This window comes from Nyctereutes procyonoides, unplaced genomic scaffold (assembly GCF_905146905.1).
Source record: "Nyctereutes procyonoides isolate TBG_1078 unplaced genomic scaffold, NYPRO_anot_genome, whole genome shotgun sequence".
NCBI classification, from domain to species: Eukaryota; Metazoa; Chordata; class Mammalia; order Carnivora; family Canidae; genus Nyctereutes; species Nyctereutes procyonoides.
Window position 1 is genome coordinate 67,238,008 of NW_026575142.1, and position 12,905 is coordinate 67,250,912.

Consider the following 12,905-nt stretch of genomic DNA (forward strand, 5'->3'; position numbering starts at 1 on the left):
TTGAAGAAGCGGCCTTCCAAGCCAGGGCAGCCGCGAGTGAGAGTCCTGCAGGTGTTGGAAGTGCTCAGGTTCTGTACCTTGGTACAGATAGGAGAGAAACCAGTATTCAGGAAAACCAAATATGATGATGAGCCTTATTTGGCAGGGGTATCAGTTATTATTCCCTGATAAAGATAAAGATAAAGAGATCCTGGGGAGATGAATTAGTGAAGGCTTTGGTGGGGGGGCAATTAGTTGCATTAATATTGCTTTTTTTTTTTTTTTTTTTTTTTTTTTTAGCTAGGCAAACGTTCTCTTTGCGAAATCTAAGTTTGAGCTCTTGCAGTGTTGCTCTGTAAAACTCCATTCCACTGCCTTGAGACCAGCTCCTATACCACGCAAATTCCTATTTCAAAATTACAGATTTCTTTCCCATCAAGTTTTTGAGCTTTCCACTAAATAAACATTCAACCCATTCAGCATTTTAGTTCCTACTGCAGTGCTGGTTGAAATCAGAGATGACGCCTTCAGGTTCAACATCATCTAGCTTCAGACTCCCTTCTACTCTCTTATAATTAGCGTTCTTTGCATTTTTCAAGAAAAATATTTCAGCAAACATGTGTTTGGTTTTATACTTTCCGAGATCGGTTTAGATTTAGAAAGTTATGTTTGTTATACTCGCAAATGTTTTCGCTTAGACTAGAAATGGAAGGACTTGTTATAAAAGGTTTCTTTAATGATAGTAAGAAATGATAGTAAGAAAGAAGGCAGAACTTCCCAGGGTGAAAGCTACTTGGAACCCTGCCCATGTGCCTTCTAATCTTTTAGGACCTCCAGAGAATTATGGAAGTGTTTTCTTGGCAAACATTTGCTAATAGCTAAGAGGTTTGGAAAACATTTTCATCTCCTTGCATCATTTTTCATTTTCTAGTAGAAATGTAATCCTATGGACTCTAACACTAAATTGTTGCTGGTATAGGTTCTCACACTTGTACAATCTGTTGAATCAAATGTGCACTTTTGAACTCGTGCCCTCAGGTAGTTTGTAAGGCCAGTCAGGATACCCCCACACTCACACCCCAGATAGAGCCAAAGTAGCTCTCAAAACACACTTAGCTCGCAGCTTCAGTAGAGCTCAGAGTGTTCCCAGAAGTCAGAACTTCCCTGTAAGGACAAAGTGGAATGAATGAATGAATGAATGAATGAACCAACCAAGCAACCAACCAACCAGTGGTTTCTTCATTAGGACAATTTCTTTGGCTGACATGCTAACTTTGGATTTCAGAGTCTTTGCTCAAAAATGGAACTCCCCGGGGCAGCCCGGGTGGCTAGTGGTTTAGCGCCTGCCTTCAGACCAGAGTATGATCCTGGAGACCCAGGATCGAGTCCCATGTCGGGCTCCCTGCATGGAGCCTGCTTCTCCCTCTGCCTGTTTCTCTGCCTCTCTCTCTCTCTCTCTCTCTCATAAATAAAAAAATCTTTAAAAAAAATCTGTAAAAAAATGAAACTGTCCTACCCTTTTAACAACCAAAAAAATCAGGAAACCAATTTCAGAATTATAGATCCTTAACCTAAAAACACAATGAGGGGTGCCTGGGTTGCTCAGGCGGTTAAACATCTGCTTCAGGCTCAGATCGTGATCCCAGGTTCCTGAGATCGAGCCCCACATTGGGCTCCCTGCTCAGCAGGGAATCTTCCTCTCCCTCTCCTTCTGCCTTTCCCCTGCTTGTGCACGTTCTCTCCCTCTCTCTCTCTGTTAAATAAATCTTTAAAAAAAAAAAAAAACAGTGAAAAAGACCCCTGCGTAACATCAAAAATACTTTCCAATTCTTTACTTATCTCCTGTTCACTGCTGGGAATCTGCATAGGCCCATAAACTCCAAAACCCTGAGGACCAGAAAAAACTAGGATATTCAGAATTTTATAAATTTTGGAAAATTCTTATGGCATATATTATATTGTACCTCCAGCAAGGCCTGGAATAGCACTCCATACTGGTACACCTTATATTTCTGCAGAAAAAGGTGTTACAAAGACTGTTAATAGCCTTAAATCAATGCAGGTCAGGTTTGGTTGTCAAGTGAGTTATGAGCAAAAACTTGGTTTTCAGAGTCTTTTTGAGGTTTAGAATCACAGATAAGGCATCAGGGGAATCTGAATTAAAGCAGAATTTAATAGACTCTATAGTCGAAGAATACTTTAAAAGCCTTTTCCTACTCTCACCAATTCATTCAGTATCTTAAGGAGCAATATTTTTTTTGTCAACTCATCAGAGGTTAGTTTTTATAGTTTTAAAATTTGTATTTAGCAAGGAGATCCAAAACCCATTTGGTAGTCATTTGGGGGAAGATTTCTAAAATGAATTATTAATGTCTACCTCCAAGTGTTTAAAGTGTGCAAATATGAGCATTTTCATAGGTGACACGTTTTTCTCAAGTCAATCAGGAAGGAAGCACTCGCAAAGGTCTGTTATTATGCTCATACCACAGTCCAATTTTTCCTTCAAAAGCAGAAACTCCCACTTATTATTAAAGCAGTACTTTTATTTTGAAGGTACAGCATATTTTTAAATTCTGCTGTAGGATAAGGATAGCTAGGCACTTGTTGTCATAGCAAACACAGAATGTGGAACACTAGTGTTTTTAAAAATAAGAGCATGTCATTTCTTTAAATTGGACAATCCTGAAAGGTGCTCAGCCATGATAAAATTGGACACCTTGTCCATGATACAAAATGCTTTCAACATCACTTATCATCTCTACCAAGAACAGTGAATAGTTTACAATAGTTTAAAGATCTGGCTTTTATAATATTATCTCTATCAGTGACATCTTGTAGCAATTTGTACACTCCTGGCTTCACTTCCTTTGCTGCAAGAGCTTCTTGCCTCTGAATGAGGCAGTGAATAAACTTATTTTTGAAGCTATTTCTGTATCTTTATCCCAGAATCCATATTTTATTCCAGACAAAGCACTTCTTCCATCAGTGGTGACATTGACACCACTTTCCCATAAAACATTGTTTTTGTTATGGAATTCATATACATTGGGAATATATTTTTCTCTGTCAGTACAGCTTCCCATCATTCAAGTAGCTCTCAGCTCTATCAGAGCAACACACCCTTTTTATTGTGGCAACATCCCCTTTACTATCTTGAAAAGGAATTAATTCATAGTTTCAAAAATTACATATGATGTATTGGCAGTAAAGGAAAAATAAGAGAAAGTAAACTATAGTCAAATAGACTATCTCTCAATATGTAAAATTCTCAGACAAACCACACTAGACAGCAAAAATAAAAGGATCAGATGTTGTTATTACCTTTAGTGAATATGTTTTTAAGATTTCGGTCAAATTATTGCCTACATAATTGCTCCTCAAATTTTGATGTGCATACAAGTCACCTGTGGTTCCTGTGAAAATATGGATCCTGATTTCACAGGTGTAGGATAGAGCATTTCTAGTAAGTTCACAAATGATTACAGAGCTACCAGTCCCCTGAAAGCTGGTCATCTTGAATAGCAAGACTCAACACAATTTCTTTATATTGACATTGGAATGTGACAGTTACAACTGTTTTTTTTTTAGATTTTATTTATTTATTTATTCATGAGAGAGAGAGAGAGAGAGAGAGAGGTAGAGACACAGGCAGAGGGAGAAGCAGGCTCCATGCAGGGAACCCGATGTGGGACTCGATTCCAGGACCACACCCTGGGCTGAAGGCGCTAAACCGCTGAGCCACCCAGGGATCCCCACAACTGTTGACTAATAAAGGTATTGCCGTGAGTGACATAATTTTCCAAACAGCCTCAAATCAATTCAGGTTATATTTTGCTGCTAAGATGAATTACAGACAATCCATTTGTGATTATTGAATGGACAAGAGTTGTTGGTAAATGGTTCCTAGCAAAGTTCCAAACAAGTACGGTTTTTCCACAATGTGTACACTACTTACATTCTCCAGAAGTGCAGTTTATATGAAAACAATATTTTGAATTTATACATAAAACAGAGTTTAGGCTCTAGGCTTTTAGCAGGTTTTTCACTTGCACAAATGTCCAATAAGACCACTGAAAGTTGTGTGGGACAAGGGGTAACTCTTTATTATACAAAACCATTCCACACTAACAGTCTTCTAGCTTCCATGATCTCTACCCAATACATGCCAGAGAGTGACCCCCAATCACTGTTGATCAAAAATGCACCCCCCTTTCCAAAATATTCCAGTGAGACAGGCAATATGACCTCTGCTGATTGATTGCCACTGCTTAAGTGAAACCCAAAAGTTACTTTTAGCTTTTAATTAAAGTGGGATCCAACAGAAACCTAGACATCACAGAAACATTTATTCTTTCCTCCAAACGTATAGCAAGCCTCCCCACACTGTGTAATTCATTCTAATACTTGTTTCTCAAATTCTTCCACAATTTGATTTATGTGTCTTCTGCAATTATTTGCTAATATTTGGTTGATGTATTGTTTTCTTCACATTATCTTAATTATTTTTCTTTCAGAAAAATTTGAGGGAGGATGCCTGCATCTACTAAAATATTTCACCGAAAAAATTTTTTCCTTGGGGCCCTTGGGTGGCTCAGTCGGTTAAGCATCTAACTCTTGGTTTCAGCTCAGGTCATGATCTCAGAGTCGTTAGATCCAGCCCCTCATCAGCCTCTGCCCTGGGCATGGAGCCTGCTTGGGATTCTCTCTCTCCCTCTCCCTCAGCCACTAACCCTGCTCCACTCACATTTTCTAGAGAGAGAGAACACGTGCGCTCTCTCAAAAAACTTAAATAAATAAATAAATATCAATTTTCTGATTGAAAAATAAATAAGAGTTTAATCTTTTCTTCCTACTCTTCTGAAAAGTGTAAAGCGAATTACTTCCTTTGGGTTATAGAGTTAAAAAGTTTGCTCTCGGAAATTTTGATTTTTAGGTAATAAGTTATAGAGTATATTCTTATATTAATCCTCTTCTCTCAATTAATCACTATAGGATAATTTCTATAGGCTTCAGTCTTATGCAAATGGGCTGATTAATATATAATATATACAAACCAAGGAATCTTTTCTCATAACTTTGTTTATAAAGCCAGAACTTTAAGAAATCTGTTAGGCTAGCACTTAACAGAGATTGACATTTGCAATAAATGTTAGAATGCAATTTAGATTCGATAATTAAAAATGAGGAATATATTAACTTCTTTTTTTCTTTGAGCTTTGTTTTTATATAATTAAGCTAGATGTGCACCAATTATAGCATATGGATAGTAAGCAATGTAAATTTTTAATTTTACACAAATTACATATGTACCACCAAAATTTTGCATATAAATATTGAGGACAACAATAAATAAGTTAAAATCTGTTCAAGGAAATAAAGTGAAGCAACGAGTTATATACAAGGAACACCCATAAGGCTATCAGCTGATTTTTCAGCAGAAAGTCTGCAGGCTAGAAAAGATTGGCACAATACATTCAAAGTACTGGAAGGAGAAAAGCTTCCAAACAAGAATATTCTGCCTGGCAAGGTTATTATTCAGAATTGAAGGAGAGAGAAAGAGTTCCCCAGACAAACAAAAGTTAGAGGAATTTATCACAACTAAGCCAGGCTTACTGGCTTAAGGAAAAAAGAAAAAGCCATAAGTGGAGGTAATTATGAAAGAAAAAATTTCATTGGTAGAAGCAAACATATAGTAAAGGTAGTAGTAGTTCAATCACTTGTGAAGCTCCGATGAAGGTTAAAAGACAAAAGTGGTAAAATCAACTGCATCTATAAAATAAGTTAAGGAGGCCATGCTACTTTCCCTCTCCCACAATACTTCTCAGTCTTCCTTTCCAACCGGGGCCTGGCGGAATGGCTCCCAAAATAAGGGTGGCAGGAAGAAGGGCCATTCTACCATCAAGGAGGTAGTGACCAGAGAACATACCACTCACATTCACAAGTGCATCCATGGAGTGGGTTTCAAGAAGCGTGCCCCTTGAACACTCAAAGAGATCCGGAAATTTGCTCTGAAGGAGGTGGGAACTCCAGATGCTTGCATTGACACTAGGCTCATCAAAGCCGTCTGGGCCAAAGGAATAAGGAATATTCCATACGGCATTTGTGTGGTTGTCCAGAAGACATAACAGGGATGAAGATTCATCAAACAAGCTCTATATGTTGGTTACCTGTGTACCTGTCATCATTTTCAGAAATCTACAGACAATTAATGTGGATGAGAATCACTGATTGTCAGATAATGATATAAAACTGAAAAAAAATTAGTTAAGGAATACACAAAATAAAAGATTAAAATGACATCAAATTCATAAATTGTGGTGGGGGAAGTAAAAATGTAGTGCTTTTAGAATGTGTTTGAACTTAAGTGACTTAAAATAGACTACTATCTACAGGGTATTATATGTGAACCTCATGGTAACCACAAACTAAAAACCTAGAATAGATAAATAAAAAATAAGAAGAAAGAAATCAGAGAATATTATTAAAGAAAGCCATCAAATTATAAGAGAAGAAGAAATAGGGGAAAACTACAAAAATAACCAGAAACAATTAACAAAATGGTAACAGGTACATACTTATCAATAATTACTTTAAATGTAAATGGACTAAATGCTCCTATCAGATGCTCTATATCAGAGATATAGAGTGGCTAAATGCTAAAAAAACAAAACAAAACAAAACAAAACAAACAAGACCCATCTATACACTGCCTACAAGAGGCTCACTTCAGACTTTCTAAAGACATACGGGCTAAAAGTGGAAGAATGGGAAAAGATTTCATGCAATGGAAAAAAACTAACAAAAAGCTGGGGTAGCACTAGTTTTATCAGGCAAAATAGACTGTAAAACTAACTAGCAAGAACAAAGAAGGGCAATGCATAATAAAAAAAAAAGGGATCGCTCCAACAGGAGGCTTTAACAATTATAAATATCTATGCACCCAACATTAAGAGCACCTAAATACATAAAGCAAATTTTAACCTACAAGGAGAAACTGACAGTAATACAAGGGTAGTAGGGGTCTTGAACACCACACTTACCACACTTAATATCAATGGGTAGATCATCCAGATGGAAAATGAATAAAGATACAGTGGCTTTGAACAATACATTAAACCAGATGAACTTATCAGTTATATACAGAACATTCCATCCAAAACCAGCAGAATATACATTCAAGTGCACATGGTTGTTCTTTAGCATAGATCATGTTAAGCTACAAGAGTCCCAATAAATTTAAGATTGAAATCATCTTTTCTGACAACAGCATGAAGCGAGAAATCAATTAAAAGAAGAAAAACTGGAGAAAAACAAACACAGAGGCTAAACAACATGCTACTAAACAACCAGTGGGTCAATGAAGAAATCAAAGAGAACATTTTAAGAATACTTTGAGACAAAGGAAAATGAAAACAGAACATTCCAAAATCTTTGGTACACAACAAGAGCAGTTCTGGGAGGGAAGTTTAAGGTGATACTGGTCTCCTTCAAGAAACAAAAATCTCAAATAAATGATCTAGCCTTACACCTAAACTAATTAGAAAAAGAACAAAGCCCAAAGTTAATAAGGCGCTGACTTTTTGTGTCTGGCTTACTTCACTTGGGTAATGTTCTAAAGTTTCATGGGGCATATTACAGAATTTCCTTCCTTTTTAAGACTGAATAGTATTCCTACATATATTCATATTTATGTCTTATATATATCATATGTAATATATGTCATGTCACGTTTTGCATTTTGGTGGGTTTCGTGTTTCTTGTAATTTGTTCATTTCATCTAGACTATCCAATTTTTTTGATGTACAGTGTTTATAGTACTCTCTCATCGTTCTGTGTCTGCAGAATCAATAGTATTGTCCCCACTTTCATCTCTGATTTTAATAATTTGTGTTTTTTCTCTTTTTTCTCACTCCATCTAGGTAAAGGGTTGTCGACTCTGTTGATCTTTTCAAAGAACCAATTTCGGTCTCATTGATTTTTCTCTATTGCCTTTTTTTCATCTCTATTTCACTTATCTCTGCTCTACAATTTAGTATTTCCTTCCCTCTGCTAGCTTTGGGTTTAATTTGTTCTTTTTCTAGTTCCCTAAGTTATAAGTCGGGTTGTCAATTTGAGATCAGAAAGTATATTTTTTTTCTGAACATTTAGAACAGCCAAAAATGGAAAGCCTGTATATACTCACACACACACTCTAAATATTTGAAAAGCAAATATCAAAAAACACTTAGAGAAACTCTGACATGATTGCATAGTAAGAGACTCTTCAGGGAAAGTTCTTAGAGTTTCTTGGCCCTCCAAGGTAGAGATAGAAAAGATGGAAAGAGGGACCCAAAATTCAGAAGAGTAAGAATTTTATCAGAAAGTCTCAAGCCTGAATAAGGAGACTAAAAAAACTAAGTTCAAATTTAAAAGACTATTTCCCAAAGCAGTAGTTGGAGGAGGAAGAGATGAGATCATTGCTGGGTCAAACAGGGCAAAAAGAAAGAAAAGAATTTAATTTCTATTTAAGCCCTGTCTTTATGAAAGGGAATAACTCCCAAGCTAAAAAATTAGAGAACAGCCACAAGGGTTAAAGCTAAGGTAAGTGAAGAATCAGATAAGAAGATAATTCTTAGCTCTCCTAAGTTCCAGTTTCTAAACCTAGATGTTTGACATTCCAGGAGACTAAAAACATTGTAGTTGCATTTGCAGAGTCTGTGCTGGGTAATGAGGAATCAGGAAGAAGATGGAAATCACCAGGAGACTGGAAAACAAAAAACTGATGTCCAAGTGTTCAGCAAGAGGAAAAAAATGTGACTCTAGATAATACGAACTAATTTTTCAGCATAATTTCTTGAGCACCTAACCTATGCTGAACTCTGCGTGGTCTGGGGTTACCAGAAGAAAATAGAATCCCTAGCCTGCAGGTAGCTTACGTTCTGGGGGGTGGTTCCAGATCAGAACATGAACAGTTACAGTGCTGTAGTAGAGATCAGTGTCACAGGGGAGACAGGAAGTGGGTGCTGTGCAAGTGCGGGGAGGGACAGCCTAACCCTACCTCGAGAAGTAGACAGGACTCGGGTGTGGATAGGGAGACTGACCTTCACCAGCTGATGGGTGAAAATGCTAGGGAAGAAGAATGAGGAAGAAGCAAGGAGAACATGGGATCAAAGTTTCTTCTGATGAATGTAGAAGAAAGATAATCTTCAGAGTGGGGAAAGTTCTGGCAACAGTCACCTGCAGCTGGCTTCTGATTCATATGTCAGACTAAACATAAATATGTTGGAGGGCACATGATGATGGTTTTAGTTGGGGGGGAGGTCAAATTCATTTAATGCAGGTAGGGCTTTAAGCTAATGAAAGTTGAGTTATCTGTTACCCTGATGTTTTTCGGAGCCATTGAAGAGAGCACTGTGTCAAATGGGGCAAAGCCTTGGCCACAGAAGGGTATGACCTCAAGGCAGTTGACTGGCCACTACTGACTGGTAGTTTCCACAGGACATCAACAAGAACACCTGGGCCCTGCCTTGGCCCCCATGTGGCTCTCTTGTGCATGTGACAGGCTGAGGTTGTATTCTCTTGAGCTAGAGTTTTCGTGATGGTGGCATCCCCAGGTCTACACCTCAGCCTTCCTTGACTTCCTCTGACTTGTCCAATACTTGTCCATACTCACTCTGCAGGTATGCATGCAGAGTTTTCTATTTTAGAGTTAGTCTTCCAGTTTTTGACCTTAAGGGCCAACATTCTCTCACTCTTTTTTTTCTGGTTTTGTGGTACTCATATCCCCTCAAAGTGCCAGGTGACTATTGTCTGCTTCTTTGAGCTGGAGGAAGGGAAGGCAACAAAATGAACGGAGGAGGGGACTGAGTAAGATGTGTGCGTGGGAGAAGATGGGGGTGGGGGGTGTAGAGCTAGGAAGCCAACTGAAAGGAAACTCATCAAACTGTACGGGGCTTAGTAGTAAGATTTTGAGTGGCTTTCGTTTTCTTTTTTATGCATCTATTTTATTTTTTTAAGATTTTATTTATTTATTCATAGAGACACAGAGAGAGAGAGAGAGAGGCAGAGACACAGGCAAAGGGAGAAGCAGGCTCCATGCAGGGGGCCTGACGTGGGACTCGATCCTGGGTCTCCAGGACGATGCCCCGAGCTGCAGGCGGCGCTAAACCACTACACCACCAGAGCTGCCCTTTATGCATCTATTTTTAAAACCTGTTTGCAAAGAGCCACTTATTTTATAAATAGAAAACTACTCATGAATATTATTATTTTTTCTCAAATGGGGAAGAATCACAATGAGCCAGCAAGAGTTCCCCAGGAATTAGTTATCATAAATAAGCCTGATATAATATTTGAATAGAGCTATTGGGTGGATAAATCAGGAGAATGCATATACATGGCATTTCTGATTATTTTATTATACAGAACCAAAACTGATTGAATAATCATATCCAAAAAGTGTTTATTATAATGTGCGACGATCAACCTGGAGCAATGTCTCTAGGCGATTTCCGCCAGACTCCGCGCACTTTCATCTAATAACTTACACAAAAATCACCACTTTGTGTTTGTTAAATTTGCAGATGGAAACTGAGGGAAAATATCAGCACTGAGATTCACAATGACTTCAGTGGAACAGGAGAGCAAGTCAAATTACTGAAATACCAAGCGGGGGTGTGTGTCCAGTTGGACAAATCAGCTCTCCACGTGCAGGATGGGAGACGCCTGGAGAAAGAGTGGGTACAGGGCAGAGAGGTTGAGCTGCCCGCAGGCCCAGGGAGATCTGCAAACACTTCTCCAGCCCAAAGTCACTGTGATGTTAGGCAGCGTTGGTGAAAACACCACACCTGGAACAAGGTGAGGAACAGTTCTCCGTTCTCTGAGTAGGTGGCAACCTTCACTGCTTGTTTATTTGTGTCCAACAGGCCCAACTGCATTGAGTGGGAGAGGAGGGAAAGGAGAGATGCCCCTCATCTCGGGGAATTTGGGAGACATTTTCTTCTGGTGCCAGTTCTTGATGTTCACACATTTGTTTGGACCCAATACTCAGATCAGCTGAAGAACAGATAGTTTTATGCAATTTCCCTAACTTGTAACTTCCTCCCCATTGAGACTATTTGTGCAAAAATATTGCACAAGGACTTTTAAAAATTATTAAAGCTAAGCTTGTTTCTGAAGTCCAGGCCACAGCTGAATTTGAGATTGATGGATCAAAGATGTTTTCGACCCTCATTTGCTAAAACCATGAACCTGGATTTGGTCCTGGGCAGAGATGTTCTATGCAATGACATCTCCTATAAAGGAAGCTTACGGGCTAGCTTAATTTAATTGCTTGACTGTTTGCCAAAAGTGTTTAGGTTGACATCTAGATAAGCTCTCTGATTTAGTTATCTTATTAACAAATCTGCAGTGTATTTAGCTATGAATAATTACAACCAAGTAGATAGTAAACTTTTTACAGGCAGGAAACATGTACCTTTTAGGATTTTCATTTCCAGTCCTTTCATCTTTTTAAAAAATTCCTCTTTCTAAATGAGTGGGAAGTATCAGAAAGGGAGACAGAACATGAAAGACTCCTAACTCTGGGAAACGAACTAGGGGTGGTGGAAGGGGAGGTGGGCAGGGAGTGGGGGTGACTGGGTGACGGGTACTAAGGGGGGCACTTGATGGGATGAGCACTGGGTGTTATTCTATATGTTGCCAAATTGAACACCAATAAAAAATAAATTTATTTTTAAAAATGTCCTCTTTCTTATTTTCTTTCTTCTCTTTCCTTCCTTTCTTTATTTCCTTTTCTTCTTCATTTCTTCCCACCTTCCTTCCTTCTATCTTTTTATAGAGTCAAATAGTACTGAACATAAAGCAATTGATGACTGAGAGTGATGGCCCCAATCTTTATGTAACGGAGGACCCCCCAGGCCAGCCTAAACTGTTGCAAATCCAGACAGGCCTAGGGAAATTCCAGGGCCAGCTGTATTTGTGTGAGGTTGAGGAGTTCCCTGGGGAAGAAAACTCACAAGGAAAGAGAGTCAAGGGCAGAGGCCTCGTCCAGAGATCATGGGCTTGACCATACTAAGACCATCTGCTAAGGAAGTGCAGCAGCAGGAGTGTCACATCAGCTGCTGGATGAAGGCCCAGGGCCCAGGGCCGCCTAGAGGCAGCTGGAGGAAATGAATGTGGGACCTCCTGTGGCAGGAAAAGCCGACTTCGAGAAGACAGGAGACGTTCGTTCTCCTGCTGAATTCTCCAGAAGAGAGTAAAGTCCGAGGAAACTGGTATACCCTGAGGAATCAGTGTCTCCAAATATTCAACAAAAAATCTGAAGGGAGAACTGATGTTACATCAAAGTGCATATTCCCTTATCATTCATCATGAGAAAACGTTGATGAAAGGCAACTCGCTTTTGCTCTAGAAGTAATCCTCTGTTTACAAACACCACCCTTAGATTGAGGAGGACCTATGGCTCGCTCATTCCAAAGTTACTCTGCTATGGGCGTTCAAAAGGAAGGCTCTTGCTCGCTTAAAAGCGCACCCGAAAACGTTGTTGCCTCTCTCCTCTAAGGAAATAGAGCACCAAGTTTGCCTAACTGAAATTATTATAATTTTCAAAACATAATTAAATCTGTGTTGTAAATACTTCTTTCATTCAGCAAAAGTGCAAGTGCTCTTTGAAATGTCTTTCTTATAATTACTGTCTTTAACCCAGAATTAACAAGAAAAAAGTAACTAGATTTGGGGAAGTTTTTTATTGCTAGTATTACAGACACATAAAATGAATTCTCCACAGTGTGTGTGGGCTTAGCTGGTTGTAAGCAAACATTTCTAGACTTCAATAGTACTAGACTTTCATAAGCTTTTTAGTTGCACCTTGCAATAATATGGTCTTCCTTCATCACTACATTTTCTCATTTGCGGACCTCAGCGAGCATATCCCCTGGCTTCAGTTC